This window comes from Ambystoma mexicanum, chromosome 9 (assembly GCF_040938575.1).
Source record: "Ambystoma mexicanum isolate Mex_15411 chromosome 9, UKY_AmexF1_1, whole genome shotgun sequence".
In the NCBI taxonomy this organism is placed as follows: domain Eukaryota; kingdom Metazoa; phylum Chordata; class Amphibia; order Caudata; family Ambystomatidae; genus Ambystoma; species Ambystoma mexicanum.
The window spans coordinates 262,050,358-262,077,932 of record NC_090931.1 but is presented as its reverse complement, the minus strand read 5'-3'; the positions used below and the strand labels follow the sequence as shown (position 1 = coordinate 262,077,932).

The window sequence follows — 27,575 nt, the reverse complement described above, 5'->3', positions numbered from 1 at the left end:
GAGCAAAGACACCATAATGGGACATAAGATTGTTTCAAATGGGGGATTCACCCTGTAAGGGGAAAGGGGGATACCGCGTCCCACTCGATGTCAGGATATTTCCCCGGAGGTTGTCACCCCCCATGTGATCCTCCCTTATACAGCCGACTCCAGGGTCAGGCTCAGGTAGCGGCTGCCATCCCCTGGCCACATGGGAGGAGGTCACAGCCAGAAAAATAGTGATGACTCCATCGGATTCATCACAATTCCTTCAGCACCATCTGGCGCACCTACCAACTTTGTGACTTGGTGTATTTCCTCAGGTTGACTCATAGAAAAACGATTCACCATGCAATTCAAAACACAAAATGAAAGGGAAATCCCATCTACATCTTCTTCCTTGCCCTGTAAGCAGAGATGCCTCCTGGTCAAGAGAGGGTTGATAAATCATGAACAACCTAGACATTACGGCCCTTATTGGAAAAATAGTCTTTACGTCTACTAGTCTTTACGTCCCTCAACATGGTCCAGGCCACAATCCTCCTGAAAAAGAATTTACCATATCATTCATCACTTACTCGAACGAGCTGTGGTGTTTCACTTGACTTCGGCACTATGAGGAAACATTTAATCTCCTTTCTCTGATTTTGATGCCATCAAACTTCATTTCCATTGCGATTCTGCTCCTCTAATGCCTTAGTACTGACCCATATTTAATTTTAGTGATGTTGGCACCGAGTTCATCATTTTTCACAACCTCAAACCTTTCCGTCACTGTCCATTTGAGCTCACCATTGGTGGCTTCGACATTGTGCCCTAATTTCTAGGATGATCTCAGCCACATCTGACTGGGTCGAAGGTGTCACCTGTCGGGTGATTCTCCCGGGGCCGGCAGAGCCGTCCACAGGTCTCCGGGATGGGGAGGCCTCAACTCCTCCCGTGTACCCAAAAGGAGTATGACACACACACAAGAAGCAAGATGGTTCTGCTGTTTATTAGAACAACGGCAGGGATGGGTCTCGGATCGTACGCGTCCGATGAGACTCTCAATCTTAGTGGGGCTCGCAGGCCCTTTTTACGGCAGTATGACGCGCTACTCGCATCACCTGGGAAAGTTAGCACAAAACCTATCGCCACTCTGGATTGGTTCCCCGAATGGTAGGGTTAGTATAGGTAACATATGGAAAGAAATATTAGTGGATGAGGATGGGTCAGGTGGTACACTTGGGTTGTCCCTTGCAGTTGTTACTTTAGAATTGTTACAGGGGGACCCTTGGTGATTGGTTAAGGGTAATGGCGTCAGTAATCAGCCCCCCCCTGGATTCTGATTGGTTCTCCCGCAAGCCCCCAGGCCTGGGACCATCGTCGTTCCCAGCTCGCGGTGTACCTGTAATTAGCAACAATGTGCAACTATGTGTTTGTGCAGGCAACGGACAGGTCTGCTCATGGCATGTGAGAGTGTCTTTCCCATCGCTGTAGGTGTCCATCTTGCCGCTTCGTTGTTCCCACATGTGTCCCAGACGTGGGACCCTGGCGACTTTGTCTCGTGAGCTTGGCACTTTGTCAGTCCGGCTTGGTGACGTGTGGAGAGACCGTAGCTAGAGCAGAGTTAGGAGCATTAGATTTGTATTTTGTTTCTGTGGGCTTGGCATTTTACAGGTATAACCTTGGTGCTGGGCTTGCGGCGTGCGGGTTGCAACATTGTGGCCTTGGCTGTGAGCTCTCGCCGGGGACTTGTTCTGCATGGTCAGCACTTGTACTCTTGTTCTGGGAGGATTTTCATTGCTAGGCTCCTGCCTGGGGACTCTTGCTTGTGGCCTACTCGGGCCTAGTTCATGGGTGGCGGTACATAATCCATAGTATGGAGGTCACTAGTTAGCAGGGTGTCACAAGCAGCATTAGATATACATGATGGTGTCGTCATAGGGGTGGGTGGCGGGAGAAGCGCCAGCAAGCATATACACAAGCTCTTCAGGCGTCTTGCATTTCTGCGGTACTGTAAAAAGGCCTATGTGAAAAATAACAACGATGCACGTCAGTGGGTGTGTCAGTCACCTACGTCATAGCACTGTGTATGTTCTTCGTGTAGGTTGGTGTGTGAGTGACCAGTGTGCATGGTGGCACGTGTGTTCTTGGCAGTTGGCTATGTCGTTATGGCATCTTTAAACGATGTGGATACTTGTGGCTGTTCTAGTCGTGTTTTGTTATCTGGTAAGTAGACAAACTCGTCTCGCGGGGAGTGTCTGGGTCATGATCCTCTAGGCCATGGTCTGGATGAGATTGGGGGAGGGTATTGTCCCATTCTCCCACTTCAGTCCCCCTTCTGGTCGACTTGTCAACCACAAACTCATCCTTTTCTCCTTTCACTCTCCATACTTTAGTTATTCCAGCCAAGTGCCCATAATGGTTGACATGATCTTCAAATGACCCGTACATGTAAACGCTGCCGCCGCCGCCGGGTTTGCAGTATACCCATCTTCCGATATAGCTTCTCGGGTTTCTTGGGTTCCTCACCTTCACAGATGGTGGATCCATGTGGTTGTCAAGAATCTGTTTGCACAACCTCTCTTTCCTGTATTATCATGTCGGTGTGCTTGCCATCATCGGCCGGCAGTAAGGCTTGCATGCCGACCATCTCCATCATTTCGTCCATTGTGCGTGCTTTTCTAGCTTTCCAGAACTTTATTACAATCAACACAGCTGCAGCTAATATTATACATCCTACTCTAACAGCCATGATGGCATCCATGACCATATGAACGAGAACCAGCTGGCATCTTTCTTTACTTCTTTACTTTCATCCACTATTTTGGAGTGCATTAGGGCCAGTTGTGATACTGCTTCAGTAAGTGTTCCATTGTCTGCGTCGTTAGCAGGGTTAAATGTGCAACATCATTGTCCTATTTTGGCACAAACTCCCCCTTCCATCACCGTGAGGAGGTCTAGCACATACATTTTTTGTAGTGCTACCATTCGCAACGCTCTCAGTTCTTCTTTTATTGCGTTGAATCCATTTACTGTCGAATTTATTGTCATCATCAGCTCCCATCTGGTTATCTGTAACCATTTTGCATTTGCATATGCTTGTAGTCCTGGGTGTATTATGGATGAGAAGAACATTGTTGCTCTGCTGAATAGTCTGTGTTCTGGTGGGATTGAGGTGAGGGCTGTTTCTGATCTTCCCCACAGGTAGTTTTCTGTTAGTGGTTCCCCTTGTCTTTTCGCTCTTGGCAAAACGTTATTGTTGTTATTCTTGTTGCCTTCTTATGATTGTGCAGATCTTTTCCTCCTCTTGTTCCATTCGTCCATCTTGGGGGAAGTTGGCTATGTTGACATGTTTTTGAGGCACAACCAGGGATGGCACATTGACGTGCACCATAGTGCATATTCCATTCCATGATGGAGTCAAGGTGTGGTACACCTTATCGCCGCAGGCCCAATAGTGGTCCATTAGAACTGCTGTGCCAGCACCCCCCTCGGGTATCTCTACCGTTCTTCCACAGTTAGTGTTGTATCCCACATCACCTTTGTGTTGATAGCACAGTGTGGGTGCAGTTAGTGATAGTATGCTTATTGGATCTTCGTCCTTCTCCATCCACGTCAGCATCGGTACATATTTACCCCACGTCGGCCAGCATCTGTCATTGTGCTCTTTCATGGTGGTAATATTTTCTCTTCTTATGTTGCTCCCAACCACTCCTATTTCCCATTCATTGTTCATATATATTTTCCCAGTTATTGTTATTAGCGGTCTTTCCCAGCACCCTTGTTCACCAGCAACTTCAGTTGCATACCAATCACACGGCAGGTATTCTAGCGTTACTTTCTTTGTTTCTCCTTTGTCGGGGCCATCCGTCATGTATCTGAAAGCTTCAGCATGTAGGCTTCTTTTATGGTAGCTCAAATATGTTTTGAGGAAATTGTTTTCGTATGGATATGTGTCCCTTGTTTTCCATTGAAGTGTCACCACCGTCCCTTGGAATCGTCCTTTTTGTTTGGAATAGCGCCAAATATATCAGGCATTGCACTGTTTTGCTGGCACTTCGGTAGCTACAAATGTTCTTGATGCGCTCATAGCGTACGGGATCAACGAGCACACATAGCAGTTGTCTGCTTACCAATTTTGGTCATGTGCTGATACCACATGTTGTTCGAGACGTGTGCTGAATCTGTGAGATATGTGTCAATTCCCTTCTCGTCTCCATATGTGCTGCGTTTAACCCCATGTCCCTTACCTCTAGGGTTGCTTGTACCACCTGACATCATACCTGTGGCAGCTGTGGGGGGAGGTAAGTTAGTTGTGGGTGCAGCCATAATCTTTAAAGCATAGTTTTTCTGCCAGACAGAGGCAGCCAATAGACCAGTGACAACCAACACGCCTATGATCTTTATTACAGTAGCTAATCTCACTGGCATTTTTGCTCTTACCTTTGCTGCGGTCCAGCAGCTTATTCCTGCGATGATAAAGATGCCTGCCTGAAAATTCTGAAGGTATGCGTTATTTCGGTTAGTGTTCTTAGTCAAGCTCTGCCTATCAGATAGTCGTTTAGTGCCCAGGCGAAAAGCTGTTTCCACGCTAATCTCAGTGACCTATCCCTTAGAGCTGGCAAATGCTCGTGGAGATGGGGAAATGATTGTTCTATGGCAAAAACAAACGCGGTGTAGTACACGCGTATTCTTCTCCTTTTCAGATATTTTGGCGTCTTTATATGGTATACAAATTGGTGTGATAGGGCCGCAGGGGTTTTATCATCTGTGTGTAGCATTTACTTCTGGGCAGAACAAAACCTTTGTTACTTCACCTTGTAACTAACACAGTGATATGCGGTACCTGCATGTGCGAGACAAAAAGGAAAGAGAACATACAAGTGTTTTATATGTGTGTGTACCATTCAAGTTTTTATACAATGTCCTTTATTCAGTGATGGCAGGGATGGGGCTGAGTGGGGCGGAGGTTTGTTTGCTTCGGGATCTCATGACCATGGGGTGAGCTACGGGCGATTGTCCTAAGTCTATGGCGGTGTTTGTGGCCGGGGAGGGGTCAGGGGCAGTGTCACAATTGTCCCTTTTTGCGGTTGCTGTGTCTTTATCTGTCGCTGGCGTTGCTGATGCTGTTGTTTTTACGGTGACCCTGCCGTCGACGCTAGGGCTGGTCTGGCCTTTGTAGGGCTTGACGTCATGCAGGTGATTCCAAGCTGGTTTGTCTTGTAGTTTAACGGCTCTAGGAGCTACTGCTTCTTCCAAGTGGGGCCCCGTAAATCTGGGGCTTTTCCACTTCCTGTTGAAATTGCAGAGGAGAACGTCATCTCCTTCCGCAATAGTCCACTCTTTTTGCTGCTCTAGTTGGTCTTTTGTGTCTTCTAGTTGGGTGATCTTCGACCCGCCCCGCGTGCGCTCGAGCTGTTGGGAGATAAAGGTGACACTAGTAATCAAGGAAGACACATATTGATATATTTCATCACCAAAGACATTTGCAGTACTTTCATAATCTGTGAGGGCCCTTGATGTTGGCGTGAGTGGAAGGCACATCTGGCGTCCAGTCACCACCTCGTCGGGAGTGCGGTGGTGACCAGACCCTTGCCTATTCCTCAGCTCGATTAGGGCCAAGGGAAGGCAGTACAACCAGCTTCTCTTAGTTGTCTGCTGTATTTTAGCTATCTCTTCCTTTAGCAGGCCATTCAGGCGTTCACAGATACCGTTAGCCTGTGGATGATATGCACATGCAAACTTGTGCTTAATGCCCAGCAGCGCTGTGATGTGCTCAAACATTTCGTTTGCAAAGTGCGGGCCATTATCTGACCGCAGCACTTCACAAACATCCCACCTGGGGAAGACCTCCCTCACTAAAAATTTAGCTGCTCTGAAAGCATATGCGTGTGAGCAGGGTCCAGCCTCAATCCACCTTGAAAATGGGCACACCACTACAATCATGAATCTTTGTCCTTGACATACGTTGATCATTTCAACGTAGTCAATATGCAAGTGTGGAATGGTCCTTCCGGCCGGGGTATAGTACCTTTTATCACTTACACCGTGTGACCGGCTGGAAACTGTTGGCACGTTAGAAAATTGCTGATAAAGTTTGCAACATGGGAATTTAACTCGGGACAGAAGCATGCTTCTTTAATTTGCGCTGCAATCACTTCCTTCCCTGTATGTGCCGGATGATGTAGCTGAGCCAGAGCTGTGTTCAACTCTGCTAGTGGCATAACCACCTTCCCTGTATTATTTTGACACCACAGCGCATCCGTGGGAGACATTGTACACCCTCTTTTTACCCATAGCTCCTTTTCTGCCATTGGTGCAGCTGCCTGCAACTCCATTATCTGGGCTGCAGGGAGATGGGTGTACCCATCCTTCATCAACCTCTGTCTTGCTACCAACCTCCTTCTGCCTCTCTCGGATTCTGGGGGGGATCCACATTTCGCCAAAATATGCAGCATGTTTGGCGTGTGCGTCTGCTGTTTCATTACTTCGAGATAGGGTCATCTCCATTAGTGTGGGCCTGACACTTAACCAAAGCTATTTCTTGAGGATCGTTAATTACTTCAATTAATTCAGCCAATAAAAGGGCATGTTGCACCGGTGTGCCATCAGCTCTTCTAAATCCCCTTCTTTGCCATTTTATTCATCCTGAGTGCACCGTTGATGTTACATATGCACTGTCACAGTATATAGTCACTCTCTTGTCAAAGCTTTCTTTTAGTGCCAAAATCAGTGCTACCAATTCTGCTGCCTGAGCCGAATAATGCTGTGGTAGTTGGACACACTTCACTGGGACATACATCAAATCCTCCGCCATTCTAACCACTGCTGCTCCCATTCTCCTTATCCCATCACTCTGATCAATAGTTGATGACCCATCAATGTACATTATCTCACCCCCTTTTAGGGCATCCTCCTCAACCTTCCTTGTGCTGGAATACATTTCAATAGCCTGTGTGCAATCATGGGTGTAATCACCTTCCTCAACTACTTCTGCTCTGAACCTAGCTGGGTTTACATTACTGCACCTGACGATTGTCAACTCCGCTCTGGATAGGATGATCTCATAACCCGATGCCCTCTGTGTGGTCAGGGTGGACTTGGGCTTGTTCAAAATTGCGAACAGTGCATGTTCCACAAATAGTGTGGTGGGGCACCCCATTGTTATTGATGATGGTTTTTCCACTGCAAATGCTGCGGCAATGAGACTCTGTGCGCAAGGGAAGTGACCTAACATTACAGGGTCCAAGTGGCCACTGTAGAAAGCTATTGGCTTGTGGCCCATGCTTGTTTTTCGGAGTCAGTACTGCCTTCATCACTGCGGAGTCGCAATGTGAAAAAATGAAAAATTGGTGCTCATAGTTTTGAGTGGCTAGCACGGGCGCAGTGGATATGGCGTGTTTCAACTCATCAAATGCCTCTTTCATTTGTCTTGTCCACCCCAACCTTTTGTCCCCTTTTTGTGCTTCTCTTAGTTCTTCGAGCAGGGGTCCTATGTATGAACTGTAATCAAAAACCCATGCTCTGCAGTAGTTGCATAGGCCCAGGAACTGCTGCAGTTCCCACACTGTTTGTGGTTGTGGTGTGTTAGTTATTGCTTGTGCTCTCTGTTGGGCAATGTTTCTTCCATGCTGGGAAATTAGTTGGCCAATGTATAGTACCTGTTCTTGACAGTACTGTAACTTTTCCTTGTCCACCTTGTACCCCTTCTCAGCCAACACTGTCAGCATCTTTACTGAGTCTTCCCTGCACCTTTCTTCACTGGTGCTGAAAATTATGTCATCAACATATTGCAGCACCATGCTCTCCATTTCAATGTTTCCTAAATCCATTTGTAATACTCTGTTGAAGATGGAGGGTGACTCACAGTACCCTTGAGGCAACCTTGTGTGCTTCTATTTTGTGTTCCTGTATGTGAAGCTTGTGATGTCTTGTGAATCTGGGTGCAGAGGTATCGAGAAAAAGGCATTTTTGAGGTCAATTACGGTAAACCGTGATGCCTCTGCTGGTATTCCACACAGTATTGTGGCTGGGTTTGCGGCTATGGGGTACTCTGCCTCTACAATGTAGTTCAAGGGCCTAAGGTCCTGAATGAAACGCCAAGACCGTCCCTTCGCTTTGCGCACCGGGTACACGGCCGTGTTGCATGTTGATTCGATTGGTACCAATATGCCATTGTTTATCAGGGCTGTTATTGTTTCGTATATGCCCTCATCTGCCTCTTTTGATAGTGGGTACTGCTTCACCCTAGGTAATATTGCTCCCTTTTTCAACTTTATTTTTACTCCTCCAATGCTCTTTATGCAGTCCACGTCGTATGGACTGGTGGTCCACAGTGATGCTGGAACTTTTGCCATGTCTTCCTCATAAAATGGTACTGGGGTAGGGGCAGGTGCCTCTAGTGCCACTGCCATTTTTAGGGCCACTTGCTTGTATGTCACTCTTAACCATATGTCAACACTCATCATAAACACCATCTCCTCTCCTTCTTTATCATCTGAGAAGAGCTCCTTATCTGATACCTGTGTGAGCCTGCACCCCTCAGCCAGTGCTATTACTGCTCTCCATGCCCTCCCCTCCCTGTCTTGGGCATGAACTGCGATGTAATCTGCAGTGGCCATGCTGCTCTCAATGCTCACTGAAATCACCTTCCCCTCTGGTTCGTTTGCTGGTGTCTCTGGCCTGAACAAATATGCTGCTGGCCTCCTCCAAATCTTGCCCTCGATCCCTGGCATCCATGCAAATGCCATGTCTGTTCCATATTGGAACATCTCTCCGTCTACTGGCTCAGCCCAAGCTACTGTTTGGCCACAGTAAGCTTGCAGTATTTGTCGTGCTGTGAGCATGTTTATTCCTGGTGTGGAGCAAATTATGCCATTCTCCGTGAAGGAGATTGTCATGTTTAACCTGCTCATTATGTCCCTCCCAAGTATGTTTACTGGCGACTCCTTCGAGTACAGGAGCGAGACAGACATATCCTTATCTCCTATAGATAAGGAGATGTTATCAGTAAAGGGAACCAACCCTTGAGCCCCAGAGAATCCTTGAGTGTGCATGGCCTCGCCTTACATCTTAAATTTACCCTCCCTTATGCAGGACTTAGTTGCCCCGGTGTCAACAAGAAAGGACCTTTTTTTTTTTTGTCACCTATCGCTACCTGTATGCGTGGTTCCTCCGCACTATTAGGTGTTACCGATAGGATGGGACACGTCAAGGACATCTGTGGGCTGTCCTATTGCGAGTACAGTGACTGGCCAACCCCTGTATAAGGGTTGTGCCCCAATATTGTCACCCTCCCCAATTGTGTCTGTTGTAGGGGTGCATCAGTTGTTGATACTGCATTGTCCTGTATCTGTGTGAGCTGCTGGACTGGTTGCATATGATGTTGTTGTGGTAGTGCATATGTTTGTACCTGTGTCGCTTGTTGCTGTGGTGGTACGTACGTTTGTATCTGTTGCTGCTGTGGCGAGGGTGTTTGCACTTGTATCTGCGGCTGCAGTTGTTGCAGTGGCACTTGTTGTTGTCGGGTGCACTGTTATGTTCCTTGCTGTTGCTGGTATACTTGTTGCTCCCCCATATGCCCTTGTTACCCCTGTTCCTCCCAAGCTGGTGGGGGTGGGTCTCATCCTACATGTGCGCGACATGTGTCCCACCATTCCACAAACCCAACATGTTGGTGGTTCTCTTGCCTGGCATGGAAACTTCCCCGTGTCATCCTGATACCCTTGTTGCCCGTTTGAGTAGTAGCCCCGGAACTTGTTGTTGTGCATGCTGGCCATACCCTCTCCCTCTCATCACCCCCCCCCCTAGCTCTGTAGCTGTTATAATATCCATTTCCCATTGGCATATATCCCCCCTGCGGTTGCTGTGGATGGTGGGGATGGGGGCATTTGCTGTGTCATCATTTGTGCTGGCTGCTGAAGTTGTGCTGCATGTTGTTGTGCCGTGCCTTGTGCAACTATGGCCTGAGCAGGTGCTGGTGTTGCTACCACGGGTGCTGTCAATAATGCTCCTTCCATGGCGTATTTGGATAGTTTTCTCTGTACCAATTTTGCCTCCTCTGCCTTCCTGTCTTCCTCCTTTTGCTTCATCTTTTCCTGCCACATCCTACAGTGATGTACTATAGTTAGTTGTATTTCTGGCCAAGGCTTTACCTCCATCCCCACAATTTTCTTCAGCTGTCTCTGCACTGGTTCGGGGAGACCTTGTATCAGTATGTGGTAGAAGATGGCTAGTGTTTTATCCCACAGTTCCCTAGTTTCCAAGCGCCACTTCTCCTGAATCTCCTGGATGTAATCGACAGGATCTTCATTCTCATGCATTTTGCGTGACGTAATTGCCCCTATGTCTGACGTGTCTGGGTACTGGACCCTTCATGCCTGCCATAGTGCATGCTTGTTATTGTGACCCCTGGGAAACATGCCCTTTTCCAGATGTCATCTGCAGCATCCCCTAGTATTGATATTAGGAGCCCTTTCACATCCCCTACCGCTAGTTTTTGTCCTGCAGTAGGTTTCTCCATCTCATATATCCAATTCCCTCCTCCACCACTTAGAGATGGGAGCCTGCACTTTGTTTTTTTTATCGGCATGCTTACATGGGACGTATTGTGGTCTGACCCCTCCCCTTTCTAGAAGTGGCATTAAGTTCCCCCTTCACTTCCCCTAATGCTCGTGGGGCTATGTCAGTGTATTCGTCCTTTTCCTCCGTGTCATGTGATCATATCATTATATCATTATGGTTATCTGTTCTGTTGTCCCCTTCACTCCTCCTCCCTCCCTCTTATGTTACCCTCGTGTTTCACTGCAGGCGTGCTCGTCCTGTCCTCCTGTCTGCGCCCCGGGAGATCTGAGTCTGTCGACATATGGAGTGTGTGCAGGGGTGGGTGTCTGAGGGCGTGGTGTTGGTGTCACTGGTTGTGGCGCTCTCCCTGCTACTGCTCTTACCTGTTCTTCGCTCGTCTTTTCCGCCTCCCTTTTCCTGCATGCCCAGGGTGATTTGCAATTCACCCGTGTAAGGTACAGTTTGTCTAAGCTTTCCCTGTTGTCATCTCCTCCATTCCTTCCCGAACATCCTTCCTCCTCGCTACAAAATTCATCAAGGAAAGACGATCTCTAGTCTGTTCGTTTTCCCCCCACTGTAACTGTCTTCAGATCGATCTAGTTTGCCTCCTTGTGTTCTCCTCCTTTAATGGTTGCCCCCGAGGTTGTAGGCACCTTTGAGTCCTGGCGAGTGTGTGTTCTTACTTCATTCTCTGTTCTCCTATCCCTCCTCGCTTTCCCTCATTTCCCAATATTTCACCCCCTATTTCCTCTCTCCTTTTGCGTAATTCTTCCATTACTTCGGCACTTACCTTCGCCAGTATCCTTTTGTCTTCTTCCCGTCTTCCCCATTTTGCCCCTCCTCTTTTCAATATGCTCTCTATTACTTTACCTTCTTCATACTTCCGCGTGCTTTCAGACAATATTTTCTTTTTCCACATTTCCATTTCTTTTTCCTTTTCCTCCTCCTTCCTTTTCATTTCCCGCTGCTCCATACGTGACACACTCTCTATCGCTTTCATTCTTTCCGCTTCTTTCTTTCTCTCCTCCAGTCTCTCCCTCATCCTCTCCTGCTCCTCCCTACTCTCCTTTCTTTCCTTCTTTCTCCCCCGCGTTGCTTGCTCGTACTGTCTAATCAGGTTGCTTCGTACTTCTCTTAGTTCAGCCAACCTTTCCTCCAGCATCTCTTCCTCCACCTGTGACAGCCGTCCTTCCTCTGTGTTACTCACCTCAGTCCCTGTCAGTGCATGTTCCTTTCCCTCCTCTTTCGCTCTCCGCACCGCTTCCTCTTCTTCCTCTGTTAGTGTCCCTCAGAGTCTTAGGAGTACCTGTGCTGCTATCCACTCATCTGGTCCTATGCTTGCAACTAGTTCTCCACTTTTCTTCCCTCCCCCCGTACCGGCCTGTGTTGTGTTGAACTCTGGCACACCCGTTGCTGCCGCCGCCCCCCTCTGGTAGCTATCCTTAGGGGCGTAGGGTGGAGGGCTGTACGCTTGCTGGGTTTGAATACCCCTCAGCAGCTGTTAATTGTGGCCTAGCGGCTTCTCTTAATTCCGTCACTGGGTATAATTCTCCCTCCCCTTTTTTTACTACCTTTGCTCGAGGCATATCATCTGTCCCTTCCTTCTCCATCTTTACTTCTGATACTGCAACTGGTCCTCCTTCCTCCTTCGTGCCCTCCTCCATACATGGGGCATTGCTGCTCGCCGTGCTCATGTCCCCATCTTCTTCCTTCACCTCCTTACCCCCCTTTGTTTCTTTGCTCCCCTTCTCCTCTGTTTCCCCTCCCATAGTAAACATCCCTGTTGCCCCTGGCCTGGATCCCTGGAACATCCTCCATAAGTTGAATATCTCTACATGATGAGCTAATTTCTTCCCTTTGTATGTGTTCTGTATGTACGTCAGCAGCGAGTGTTGGACGTATGGGTTAAAGCTGCCGTTAGGCGGCCATGGTGTCGTCATTTTGTTGTCTGTTCCTTGTGTCCAATCTATACTATACTTGATAAGCTTCTCCTTGTGGGGTGATAGTGTCTCACAGATGTGTTGGAGGGGGGTAGTAGAGTGTTTCCCCACCCTCCGGATCCTGACCCGTGAGACATTGCTATGTTATATTTCAACTTCTTCAGTAACCACCTTCTTTACCTGGCCCCGTAATTGGGGACTTCCGACCGTCCGCTGAAAGGTAAGGCAGTGCAAATGTACAGTTCTTTTCCTCTATTTGTTTTTCCTCGTGTTTTTTTTTTTCCTTTGATATCACTCGTATGGCCCCCTGCGGCTGCGTGCCCTGTGAGACGTGCTAGTACAGCTGCCCCACCTTTCCCCTCCCCTTTTCAACCACCTTGCTCACATGACCAGCGTTCTCCATGCGCGGCCACCTTTCCCCTTTTTGCCCTCCCCGTATCGAGGGGTGCCGGCGTTCTCCGTGCGCGGCCTCCCCACCTCTTCTACGCCGCCCCCTCCCCGATACTTATTCCCTGGCCATCCCTTTTATCAATACGGTGTGGCTGCGGTGTCCTATGGAAGCCCTACGGGTGACGAGACCAACTTCTTCAACCTACTACCGGTAAGAACCTTTTAAAACACCAGTGGAGCACGCAATATGTTTTACTCTGTCCCCCTCAACCCCACAGCTGTCCTCTTGCTTCGCCCGGAGCAAGGTATTCACCAAAATTCTTATAATCGTATTGCACACGTTGCGTCGCCTCGCGTGTGATGCGCCCCTCGCCAGGGAAGCTTAACCAGCCAATTATCTTCCGCACTTGGCAACAATCTGGCTACCTCCTACGGGAAAACATCATCTACCCAACGAGCTTCAACACTCAATTAGTAGGGATCCTCATCTACTCACTGATCTAAAAAGCCAATTCATAGGAAAGCCACACCCCTTCCCTACAGGTGCTCACGATCTAGACAAATCCGTGCCTTCGAGCAACCGTACCTGGTGCCTTTTTGGCTCCACCCACCCTGCTTCTGTGACGCGGTAGAAGACGGCCCTCGTGCCTGTCCCGCTACCGCTCACTCGTCTGTCAACATTTGTTAATCAAATCTTTGCAACACACTGTAAAAACACCTCCCGCTGCCCTTATTACAATTCCTCCCCCCTCCCTTACAATGTCACATTGCTTGTTGGGTATGTCATACTCACCAAGTTCCCTTGATGCGGGGCCGCTCAACTGCGTGCACCCCTCCAAGCGGCTCGCCACCTCCCCTAGTCTCGACCACATTTGGACACTTGCCAACCGCGGGCGGGATACTTCTCAATCGGCTCCCGAGGGCCAATATCCAGATTGCGCTGTCCGGTCTTCTCGCAGTTCCGCGATGGTCCTGTAGTCCTCAAAGGGGGCAACGGCAGAGGGGGCCGCGCTGCTGGGTCGCCTCGCTGAAAGGGCCTTGGAATGAAGTTCCCAGGAGATAGACCTCAAACAGATCTCAGCAGTGCCTCCAACTTGTCGGGGTGATTCTCCCGGGGCCGGCAGAGCCGTCCACAGGCCTCCGGGCTGGGGAGGCCCCAACTCCTCCTGCTTACCCAAAAGGAGTATGAGACACACACACAAGAAGCAAGGCGGTTCTGCTGTTTATTAGAACAACGGCAGGGATGGGTCTCGGATCGTATGCGTCCGATGAGACTCTCAATCTTAGTGAGGTCTGCTCATGGCTTGTGAGCGGGTCTTTTCCATCGCTGTAGGTGTCCATTTTACCGCTTTGTTGTTGCAACCTGTGTCCCAGACGTGGGACCCTGGCAACTTTCTGTCTTGTGAGCTTGGCACTTTGTCAGTTTGGCTTGGTTACGTGTGGAGAGACAGTAGCCTGAGCAGAGTTATGAGCATTAGATTTGTATTTCGTTTCTGTGGGCTTGGCATTTTACAGGTATAACCTTGGTGCTGGGCTTGCGGTGTGCGGGTTGCAACATTGTGACCTTGGCTGTGAGCTCTCGCCCGGGACTTGTTCTGCATGGTCAGCACTTGTACTCTTGTTCTGGGAGGATTTTCATTGCTAGGCTCCTGCCTGGGGACTCTTGCTTGCGGCCTACTCGGGCCTAGTTCACGGGTGACGGTACATAATCCATAGTATGGAGGTCGCGGGTTAACAGGGTGTCACAAGCAGCATTAGATATACATGATGGTGTCGTCATAGGGATGGGTGGCTGGAGAAGCGTCCGCAAGCATATACACGAGCTCTTCAGGCGTCTTGCATTTCTGTGGTGCTGTAAAAAGGCCTATGTGAAAAATAACAACGATGCACGTCAGTGGGTGTGTCAGTCACCTACGTCATAGCACTGTGTATGTTCTTCGTGTAGGTTGGTGTGTGAGTGACCAGTGTGCATGGTGGCACGTGTGTTCTTGGCAGTTGGCTATGTCGTTATGGCATCTCTAACGATGTGGATACTTGTGGCTGTTGTTCTAGTCGAGCTCATCCATGTCGCAGGCGTTGGCTTGAGCCAGGCAGGCTGGTGCCGGGCGTGCTGGTGGGCATACTCCTCTTATGTATAAGTTTCTGAACCAGGGTATTTTGTCATCTGGTAAGTAGACAAACTCGTCTCGTGGGGGGTGTCTGGGTCGTGATCCTCTAGGCCATGGTCTGGATGAGATTGGGGGGGAGGGTATTGTCCCATTCACCCACTTCACACCTCATTGGGATGATTGTGAGGCTCCATTTTAGCGAGAACCAGAAACTGAAATGCTGGGCACCTTTAAAGCCTACGGCTGTGAACGGCACTAAAGAAGAGCTGCTTTTATCATGATCATGAACAGGAGGACTCTGGTTTGATGCTGGGAATCCCAAAACCCCAGCAGAGGCTTAAACCAATGATTGCCAGGTACGGGGACCGTTCCGATGCCTCATAGTAGACCAACGCACCAATGGGGGAAAGAACTATATTCCCTCACAAGGCCCCTGCATTATCTGACTTCAGGCCACTCGATGCAGCTCCAAGCCCTTGCCAAGCCATCAGCCATGGCTCTTGATCTTCAGCTCTTCCTGGCTCTATGCAGGCTCCAGATGGTGAATGAACAATCTTGTCTCAATGGTGTGTCCAGGGAAGGGGGTGAAGCCACAAACCCAGTCTCGCACACTACAAGACTCCACTTGTACAGATGGATGTCTCATCCTCCTTCTGCATGTGCCCGGTGGTGCAGGCAAGATCATTTGCCCTCTGCAGGACCCCACTTCGAGACTCAATGGCACTGCTGAGTTCTGTAACCCATCCAATGGGCCCAATGAAGGTGCTTGATTCTCCTGCAGAAACCTTTTCTGGGTGTGGGTGGCAGGGAAGGCAGAGCTCTGAAGACTCTTCAGGGATCCGATCATGTCCTCCTTCCATGGCATTGCAGCCCTGAGCACTCCCCCCCTGCCCCCACCCCACCCTGATGATCTGCTCACCATTGGTGCTACACTATCTCTGGCTCTAGATTGGGAGCAGTGCAGATTAGGTACAGAAGTCTCCTCTGTCTCCCTTCAGCGCGGTCTCTGCGCTAGCACCAGCAAACCTCATCTCTCCACCATGGCGCCAGGACCCAGGCCTGTCCCAATCAAATGTCTCTTCTTGGGGAGGGAAGGACAGCAGGAAGCAAATGATGATAATGACAGGTAGTGGCGAGGCTAATGTGTCGCATTGTTCTTTCTCGCTCTAAGTCTGCATGCTACATCATGCAAGGCGTGGCAGTGTGTGAGATAAGACATGCGTGCAAAGGAGGAAGACCAAATGCGCAGATGGAGAGAAAATAGTACGGAGATAAGCTCTGGCATGTGAGAAAGGGTGTTTCGCTTCATAACGTTAAGCTGCCTCCTATAAGAATGATACTAAATAAAGAGTCTAGAAGAAGTGCAAGTCTTGTATGAGCAAGTTTCATTTGAAGTGGGTTCTCGTGACATGTACTTGAGAAGGCTCAGAATACTAGTGACGGAGGACTGGATTATCTGGCTGCTGCCATTTCAGAAATCCAATTCCTGAATCAACTCAGTCTGTGGAACATACTCTCAGGAATGGAAGTTCTGTGTTCAAACTCGCTCTCAAGTCTAGGGATTTCGTGGTCCGACTCCTCACCTGGACCTCCAGGAGTGCTCCTTCGAATCCGGTCCTCCTTCCTTTGTTCACAAGCAGTCTGTCTTTCGGTGAAGAGGTAAGGACAGTCTCTGCTGGAGGCCACCAGGCTTGGTTGAAACACAAGCCAAGCAGGATGGGCTCCCCGGAAACTGCCCGACATAGGGAAAAAGCCTTGCGGCACAAAAACTCCTGCGTGGGCTCAGATGATCTTCCGGTATTCTCCTTTAAGAGTTATTGAGGTCTGCAGGTATTTGAGAGAACTAACTAGGCATGTAGTCAGAAAGCAGGCTTGTAGATGGAAGGGTTGCCGGCACCGGAAGGGATACAGGGACTCAACAAAGGCATAAAAAAAGAAAAGCAAAGAGGGGTGAGTGGGGTTGGAAGGAGAGCACAAGTAGGCGAGGGCAGGAGCCCCTTTAGAAAGGCAAAGGCTCAGAGAGGAGAGAAACTAACGCAGCATATGACCAAAATGACAGGCAAGGGTTGCAACGCACGGAAGATGATTCTAGCGCCGTTGATAAGTGCTGCTCCGACCATCTTGGAATAAACTAGACCGCTCAGAATACATTATAGTGAACGTGACGTAATGGTCTTAGTGAAACCGCCAGCGTTTCCAAACACACCATCGGTTTCACATGAGACATTGATGGTACTTCCATGAAAGAAACAAAGCCCCCTACAGCATTTCCGAGCTGTCCAGGGACACCTCTTCTAACATGGAACAGCTGGATCAATCTATTTGATATACACAGAAGCATTACATGGTTCATAGTGAGCTGCTGCCAGAAAGAGAGCCATGCTACTGAACATTTGGTGGGTTGAAGGGCACCACATTTTCGAAAGTCTACTTGTACATCTGCCAACGACAGCTGATGCTGCATCTGTTGCATTCACAGAGGCCAGACTGTGAATGCAGAGAAGGTTTGCAGATGCCCAGAAGATGATTGTACACTAGGTGATCACCCGCTTAAGACGCCATCCACGACTTTGTAGTCGTTCTTAGAGAATTGGCTATTCCATGTATTTTTAGTATCACTGATGAAGATGGGATTACAGACATGCTGGTGACCAACTAAGGTATCGCACAATTCATGAAAAAAATGATTCACGCTAAAATAAAACCTAAACTAGACAAAGCTATTATGATTGCTCAAACATCAGAGGAGACAGCAGTTTCACATTGAGAAAAGCGAGCAAGCAGACGTCAAGGCGATAAAAAGACAGATAAGTGCCAATAAATACCTCCAAAATGACAAGAGAAGGACTCCAACATTTCCCAAATCAAGCGAGCGCATAGTAACTAGCCAATGATCCCAAATGTCCTGCGAGAGCGGAGGAGTGTTCCAACTGAAGAAAGGTGGACATTTAATGAGCAGCTGCACCTTAAAGAAAAATCTGAAATTCTGCATGATTGCGGGTGCTTCAAATGTTCTCGCATTGAGCAAAAAAGCCAGAAGCCCCAAACCCAAAGTATACTGCAATGTACTAATACATTAAACCAATGTGTCTATGTTGGTGGACTCGGGGTCTGATCATACTATACTTGGATGCTACTTCATCTTTTTTGTGGGGTTTTCCCTAAAGCACAAACTTTAATGGGATCAAAATGCAGCATATAGACCTGGAAGGTCCCAGCTGGACATACTATGGGCCTGATTCATGGAACGTTTTCCTATAGGATTGCACCATTATAAAACACTTCCATGAATCGGGCCCTATATCTTTTTATGCTTGCCTTTCCTGCACTGGATTTCTGTTGGAAAGGGGAGCATATAAAAACCTTTTTTTAATCATGTGGATTGTGTAAAGGTTCCCATAGAAAATCCATTGACCAAAGGGGGAAGGTTTAAAGCATTAAAAACCAAAGAAAAAACATCAGGAAAGAGTGGTGAGGAGGAATGTATAGGGTGGGTTGGGGAAAAGAGAAATAAACCAGATTGAAACAATCATTTTGTGGCAGCCTTGTTACCAAAGATGAATGTGAGTGTGGAAGTTGCAAAACCTGGGATTGTGATGGGGGAGTATGTGTCTATCACACCTGTTTTGGCAGGCATTTGTTAGCATTCGCTCTTGTGGGGTGCACCTGCAAAGCTGTTGCAGACTGCCATGGGGAGCTGCTGTAGGCTGACCTTGGTTCGAGCATAGGCACGTTCTGCATACAAATGCCACTGAGCTAGTTGTCATTGTGGCCTAGATCTGGATGTTTGTATTGACCCTGTTGCTGCCATATCGTGGGAGAGGGGGATGTGAGGACAAAGGAGTGCAGGTAGGTCTAAAGATGGATTTCCCAAATCAGCCCGGGTGGGAGGATTCTGGGAGACCACCCTGTTTATGGTAAACAGGGAACACACTCCAAGATTATCCAAAACCCAATCAATGTTAAGGTAGGCGTGCAGTCAAGGCTTAGGGCCTCATTACGAGTCAGGCAGAATGGGTTAATGGGTGCCGCTAATGGATGCAGACCTGTTAAACCCATTCCGCCTGATTACGAGGTCCCCTCGCGGGACTCGGTAAGGACGCCTGGTAAAACCAGGCGTTGTTACCCGGTCCCGCGAGTGGACCAGGGAGCTAACAACGGGCCGGTCATAATTGGCCCGTTGTTGGCTCCCTGCACCCATTCCCATTGAGCCCTGTGGGGGCTCAAATGGGAATGGGGAAGGTCTGGGCCCGGGTTCCCTGTACGGGGAATTACCGGGCCCTCCAAACTCGGAATGGCCCGGTAATACCCCATTCAGGGAACCCGGACCCAGTTTTGGTGGCAGCCATGCCGCCAATAGCGGCATGGCTACTGCCAAAGCTGTAATTAGGCCCTTAGTCTCAGAAAATGTGTGAGTGTGGTCTGGGTTATGAGTCCACACAGAGCAACACCAATAATTCAAGTTAGACAGTAAGTATGTCAGAAAACAGTTGTTTTTATTTTTTTACTTGTATATGCATTTTTATAGTAATAACCTATACATTAATACTTAATTCTCATAACTACATATTGTTAAAACATTTCCATATACACAAACCTATCCTATTTCACATTGACTTTTTTCCATTTTCGTTCTTTAAAAAAACCCAGTATCTCAAATCAATACCCGATAAAGTGCATTCTTCAGGCAGGATTACATCATCCTTTAGTACAGGCAATTTTAGGAAGCAGGCAACACTGAATCTATTAGTACTATGTTGCGAATTTCTGAATCTTTTTCACAGATTTTTAATATTTAAAATATAAAGAGGTACCACGAAGTAATGCCATATAAAATGCGGTTCTTCTAGAAAAATGACATAGTGCTCAAGTGCAAAGAATTTAGAAAACCAGACACGGCTAACCCGTTGAATGTTATATCACTGGTCAGGCACCGTTTCCACAAGTTTTCATTACGGCCCAATTCATGTTGATAAACAGTTTCTTAAAATATGCCAGTCTTTTCAACTTCATTTATTAATAGTAAATGTCTTGTAATTTCGATACTTTCTTAGTTCTCACAGAATCTATACAACGCATCCACAATACAAATCTTTACCCTCCTTGTCAGCAACAAGTTTAATCGAAATCGCATTAGAATTGCTCTATAAAAATGATTAGGGAACCAGTGCAAGTATGGAGCAACAATACCTCTTCTTTTTTTTTTTTTTTTTTTTTTTTTTCTGTTCCTCAGCGAGGTGCTTCAAGGACAGATATCCATGGAAAGAATCTATTGTGTTGATCCAATCCCTATTATAAAGTTCATTTTTTACATTTTCGGGGGTTAGCAATTAAGGCCTCCATACCAAGGTTGAGTTCGCTCAGCATACTTTCAGAGTGTTCCTTTACATTTCCAACGTACTCCGACCTGCCCCCCAAAGCATGCTTCATTTCCATGCAGATTTTAATTTCAGCATACAGTGACTCACTAATCGGGCATCTTATTTTGAGAAACAAGGACAGTAGTTGCCACTGAACTCGTGCCCAAGCGATAATAACCTCAATTCGAAGCGAATTGCCGCCAGTGGGACGGCACTAGGTACATTCAACACTCATCTCCACATAGCACCTTCTATTGTGCCCAACCAGCGGTAGGCAACTTTGGGCCAAAGTTCTATCCCATAGATCCATTTCTGGATGTTTCCTTCATAGATGTTGATCACAAGTTTTATTGAGAAGAGACCACATTTTCTATCAACTTTCAACAATTGGTTGGCCAAAGATGCAGCCTTCTGGGCAAGGGTAAGACAAATGTTAAGTAGTGACAGCTGTGCAGAGATGTGAAAACCGAGATATACAACACTTGTGGTATACGTTACCCCAGGGTTTTTAAATGACCATTTATAAAAGCCATGCATCTTGCCCCTCAACAACGCAGGAATTATTGTTCTACTTGGATTTATCATGAGCCCATCATCTTTAGCGTATTTTGAAAAGGCCAACAAGAGCCTCTGCAGCCCCATTCTCACATTGTCGAAAAGCAAGAAGCCGTCAGCATAGGAAATTCAGGGTGTCTTTAAAGAGCCAACTTTGGGAAAAATGAATGTGGAAGGTGTCAAGTGTTCTCAATATCCACTACGTATAGATTAAAGAGACAGGGGGACAAGACGCACCCCTGCCTCAAGCCAGATTTAGTTGGAATCCTTCTGGATAGACCACCTTATTTGTTCAGTCTCAACCATATTCTGAACGCCTCGTCGAAACCAATAAGCAAGCTCAACAGGCTACCCGGCAGCCCCAACTTGTCTAGTTTCGACCAGAGTCTAGCAAGTTTAACTCTGTTGACTGCTGCAGAGCGGTCTATTGAGGGTCTTATCTGCCCAGGCTCTCTCCTGGATAGCTCTTAAGATTAACCTGTTTTATATTAGTCGTATGGCCCTTTCGAAATCCCGCCTGTTGCCTGTTCAGCCTTTCAACAGCGCATTCCCAGATCTCCAAGTGCTGCAACAAGAGGGACGCAAATACCTTGCTATCCACGTCAATCAATGTCGTCGGTAGTTCTTAGCATCAGTCTTTGCGCCCCTCTTGTAAATTGGAACCACAAAAGAAGTCCACCACGAGTCTGGGAAGTAGCTTTTATCTACAAAACTCCTAAACAGTACTGTCAATTCTGTAGCCCAGGTAAAGGGATCCTCCTTTAAAATATTGTTGATTAAGCCATTTGGCCCAGTGGCTCTGAGACCTTTGCAGTTATTTATTAGGCATTTAGTTACACACTAAGCATATAAAACTCACAGCTAACTATTGTCACTCAAAACCATATATAACATGTATAAACATTCACCATTTGAAGAATAGAGTTTCATATGAATTAGTTCCCAGTGTTGAGGACTCGGATGCAAAACAATTGGTAGAAAATAGTAAAATAGGCACAAGTACAGCTTCACCCAATCTTATGAAGTCCAACCCTAACATGGTATGGGGACTTTTGCCCAAAAGTCACAAGTTCCAATATATAGCTCTCCTAAGGTAAGGTATTCGGAAAGGATGTAGTGGGCTGGTGGTGGTGCTTCATAAAGGTTTTAAAAGTTAGATAAATATTTACCACAAGACAGGCAAGATCCCCACCCTTTTCTATTCAGCAGGTATAACATAGGAACGGATCCATAGCCCAGGTTGGACGACCAGGGGCCAGGCCAGAGGAAGTTAGAGACAAGGACATGGCACCCAGTGTTACGCTATGGAGGACAGTGGGGACAGAAACATGTTTGTTAACTCACCCCCATTACTCTGATTCTTCCTGATACACTGCAGATGATACACTGCAGATCTTCTGGAATCTGCTGGGGATACAATCTTCTGCACTTGGTTTTGGTGGGGAAGGCAGAGGGGATTGCATGTGCAGAGGTCACTTTCCGTGTCGGGAGATGGCTGCGTTGCTCAGCAAATGGTTCCAGTCAGCTTCCAGAAGGAGACCCCAGATAAAGAAAGAGGCAGATTTATGCACCCATCCCGGACACCTCAGGAGATTGAAGAAAAATTGTTCCACCACGATCAGGTGGCGACGGGTGATCGTATATCAGCTTACCCAGAATCAGCCCCAGCAAAGCTTCCCTTTGAGTAAGATGGCTGAAAATGCAGGAGCAGGTGACTTGTGGCATAAGCTGAAGTTACGACACTGTCAAGGTTGAAATTATCAACCGTGTTCCCATTGTTTGACTGTTTTCCACTGTGTTACGAAAGTAACATGAATACCATCTACTGATGTGATAGAAAACATGTTAAACATTAAGTGAAGTAGTTCAGTCACTCGTTACTAAACCCTAGACACTTTAAGATTGTTAACATTTATACAGTTGTAATTGAAATATGTGAATTTTGACACATTTATTGATGAATACATTGTTTTTTATATAAGAAATTCTTCTGTTTGACTCATAGCTTCATGAAAAATACAGCTTTGGATGGTACATTTACTTATGTGATGGATAGGGAGGGGTAACCAGTTTCCATTTATATTTACATAAGCTAAAAATCTGCAAAGTACCAAGGCTCAACTTGGAACGACGACGGCTGCAGCGAGGTAGCCCAGGAGAGAACTGGCCACTCTGGCGGGTGAGCAAAGGGACCCTTCTGAAGGCCCTCAACGCATGGTTCCCAGAGCAGGGGTTGTGACTGGTTGTTCCCACTGGTCCAAGGGTTGAAGCACCAATGAGGGTCTTTTGAGATCAGACAGAGGAACATGGCTTCAGTTGGCCAATCACTTGAGTCCATGCTGGCCAGCTTCAAGGGTTGTCCTCTGGTTGTCAATGTGCTGCTCGTATTCGCAGAAGTCTTGACTCTCAAGAACAGCTGCAGGAGTCTTCCTTTTATTCAAGATTCAAGCACACCAATGGTAAGGATCTGCACCATGCAAACAACGCTGGGTTGTCCAATCCTGGACAACCACTGATCACCACATCCGTCCAATGTACCAATTGTGAACTCACCCACGCCTGCAATTTGTTACTGCAGTTGTTCGGGACACAACCCTTGGGAGGGTGGGAAAAGTCAGGGTGTTTTCAGATAGCTTAGAGTTGGAGTATTGGGGGTCAGTGCCACATATCCACGAGAGCCCCACACTGTGCCACTCCAATTCTTAGGGCCTCATTACATGGTAGGCGGTAACCATGGCGCTATTCGCGCCATGGTTCCCGCCTTTATTTTACCGTGTCCGCCTTGGTGGATGGCGGAATTACCACCCTACTCCAAGGTGAGCGGGGGGCGGTAATTCCCCATTCACCAAGGCTCTTCCCCATTCCCATTTTTTCCCCCATAGGGCATAATGAGAATGGGGAAGGCGCTAACTACGGTACCGCAAATTGCGGTAACGTAATTAGCACCAAGGTCCCTTCGCGGGTTTGTTAAAGCAGGCGTTAAAGTACCAACCCGCAAAGGGACCTCGTAATAAGGCGGTAAGGGTTAACGGTCACCGGTAGAATTACCGGTGACCGTTAACCCTTACTGCCTTCCGTTTAATGAGGCCCTTAGTCCCTGTTATGATTGACCTTTTGACTTGGTCCAGCAACTGGTCTCACCTTTCCGTGGATGCTAGATCCTGTCGGATTTGTATTCACAGGTCTAGTTATAGACCTTCTCGTATGTCAATAGAGTGGTGAACGATATCAAGGGAGATGGTATGAGGTGAGGACCTGGCAAGCCACCCCTTGCTCTCAAAAGCCCTTGACATGCGTGCCTCACTTTTTGCACATCCATATATCTCATGAGGTGATGGAAAGGAGGTGTCATGCCCTGCTTCCACTGGGATTACCCAGGCTGTGGGATGTCATGGCATTTTCTTCTGTTTCTGGATGACTGGAGGGCCCCATTGTCCACACCCTCCTGTTTATCCTGATGATCTGTTACTCCTTTGCCAGTGATATAACCAACCCCGACCATGAGGAACAATTGCTTCGTTTATGACCAGGTTTGAGACCAACACAGTCGTGTATTTGAGACCAAGGAAGAAACCGAGGAAAACTGATGCTGCAGATGCCATGAAAGTGTGGCAAACAGGATTCAGTAGCCTGACATTGCCCGGGTTGCACCGTCATGGATGCTCCAGGCATGCTAGTCTTATGGTCATTACTTTGTCATGAATACTCACCTATTGAGGGGCTTAAAGGCAAGAAGGATGAGCAGGTCTGTGGGCAGGTGAGCAAGAGAAGTACAGTTTACAGAAGAGTTCGTAGGAAGGCTGGCATCCCCTGTCTGGGGGCGGGGTGGGTTTCTTCCCACATTTTTCCTCTCCCATTGACATTTCTGCCATGGTTTGAATGTGTCTACTAGCCAAGCCTATGTCTCCAGAAAGCTAAACCGTCAGCCGGCAACACCTTGAATAGTCCAGCTTTTGTCCGCACACCCATCTGTTCCAAGAATTGTACCTTTTCCTTGGGCTGTTGCACCCCTTCTTAGATCGGCCATACCTCAGGGTTGGACTTTAAGATCTGATAAGCAGGAGCTGAAATAAACTTCTGGGTTTCTGGCATCAACCAGGAAGCAGGAGCTACCTTTTGGGAACCTGGAGTGAGTACCAAATCTAACTTCCACATGAAATGCACACTGGAACTGTTTTTCCATTACATAAAATACATGTTGCTCCAAATGTCTTCTAGATGTATTTGAATGTGTCTTTGTACACATTCTAAAACGTACAAACTTAATGTGACATAGGTAGCGCACATTGACCTGGGGAGCGAAACGTAGCTCCTGGTATCTGTTGGTGGCACGTTAACCAGGCTCTCTTGGGGTAGAAACAGGAGAAAATAGCTTCTGTGTAATTTTGAATCCTGACACCTGCTGTTGGAATGAGTGTACCCCCCTTTCCTTTTGGTTTTGGTGCTTTTTGGTGGTGTAACAATCCTAAAATGCTAGGAAAATATGCAGAGTGCTTCTGTTGACTCCATGAGCAGCAGCACAGCAGAAGCTGAATGGAAATGAACCATTCCTTGTAACCGGGTGTGCAGTTTCTTTTTTGAAAGACTTCTGAGAAATACATTCTGTTTCAGAGGCTTTTATCCATGGCTTGCAATTACATCCATGTAGGTAAAAAGAAGCCTTCTGGTTTCTGTCAAGTAACCTGACCTTTGCACTGCCCTCTGCTCTACACTTGTGTGTAAATATACACAGGAAAATAATAAAGCTGTCATATTTACAAGATTTTCATGCATAAAAAGGCCTAGTATGCATCTTATCTGGAGGCCCGCTAACGCTGGGATTCCATTTGCTTTGTACAGCTGAGCATGCTGGCATTTATTAACAGATACTTCATGCCTTACCCAATCCAAACCGTGTGATGTACAATGGCCGTCCTGAGCAGTATAGTTGCATTTACTGCTCCGAGAAGAGAGAATAGATCAGGAAGACACCTTTATTTTTACATCGCCAGAGACTCACTCAGCTTTAAACAAAGAACGTAATACAAGCATGACAGCTGCTTTACTCTGCTTTTAAAACGCTGGTTACAACACAGAAACAGGGATTGCAGGCACTTTTCAGCAGAGAGCAACCACAAATGTAATGGGTAATCCCTTCCCTTCTTGTGAAGCCTAATATAAATGTATATAATCACTCCCCAACACAGCTGCCATAATCCTAATGAGGCAAAACCGGCACTTATCAGTAGGTCTGCAAAAGTTGTGATAACATGATAAAAGTCCTTCTTAGAAGGACTGTTAGCTGCGATCTGTTTAATGGTACAATACTGCAGTTTTGCAGTAAAGCAAATATACTCATTTGATGGGACATCCATTGTCATTCTGTGCATGCTAGTGAAGTGCAGTAGTTGTCAGCAGTTCTGTCACACTTTTTGATACAGTACCAGAACTTCCAAGCAAAGCATGACTTCCCCACTTTGGATGGCCCAGTACCAGCCCTAACCTTCGGACATGCAATGCATTTTAGAACAGTGTTACAGTACCAGCAGTGCATTCTTAATGGGACACCGGGCTAAGCAGGGCTTCTATTTGCTTAAAGGCACGGTGTGGTCACTTCTTAGCAGGTCTACTTTACTTGTATATGCACCACTAGAATATCCGAGGAGGACTATACTCTTGGTATGTTTAGTTTAAGGGTTAGTGAGCATTTATTTTAACCACCACCAACCTTATCCCCACTCTCTCTACACCACCCTCTCCCCCCCCCCCAAAACCCCACTCTGTCTCTACCCATGCCCACCCACCCTGGCTGTGCTCTCTCTACCGAAGGCCGCGCTCTGTCTACCGACACCGACCCTCCCTAGCCGCGCTCTGCCTACAAGCCGCGCTCTGTCTACCATGGCCGGCTCACTCTTTCCCCACCCACCCTATCCCTGCTCTCTCTACCCCCACCCACCCTACCCTTGCTCTCTCCATGAACACTCTATCCCTGCTCTCTACTCCCACCCACCCTACCTCCACTCTCTCTACCCCGACCCACCAACCCTACCCCCCTCTCTACCCCTATCCACCCTACCCCAGCACCTTCTACCATCCCCCGGCTCTCTCTACCGCCCTAACTCTCTTTCTGTCCCCACCATCTTACCCCACCCTGCCCCCTCTATTACTCCACCCACATTACCTTCTAATCTCTATCATCCTACCTCTCGCACTCTCTTTATTTCTTACCCTATCTCTACCCCTGCACACCCACCCTAACCCCACTCTCTCTACCCCACCCACCCTAACCCCACTCTCTCTACCCCACCCACCCTAACCCCACTCTCTCTACACCCACCCACCCACCCTAACCCCACTCTCTCTACACCCACCCACCCACCCTAACCCCACTCTCTCTACACCCACCCACCCACCCTAACCCCACTCTCTCTACACCCACCCACCCACCCTAACCCCACTCTCTCTACACCCACCCACCCACCCTAACCCCACTCTCTCTACACCCACCCACCCACCCTAACCCCACTCTCTCTACACCCACCCTAACCCCACTCTCTCTACAGCCACCCACCCACCCTAACCCCACTCTCTCTACAAAACCCCCCACCCAAACCCCACTCTCTCTACACCCACCCTAACCCCACTCTCTCTACACCCACCCACCCACCCTAACCCCACTCTCTCTACACCCACCCACCCACCCTAACCCCACTCTC

At 47.8% G+C, this 27,575-nt stretch overlaps 1 protein-coding gene across 6 annotated transcripts in view; it reads left to right on the top strand.

Moving 5' to 3' along the window:
- Positions 1 to 27,575, top strand: part of LOC138487942 (zinc finger protein 354A-like) — a 212,441-nt gene that overhangs the window by 23,177 nt on the left and 161,689 nt on the right. The window lies entirely within an intron of this gene.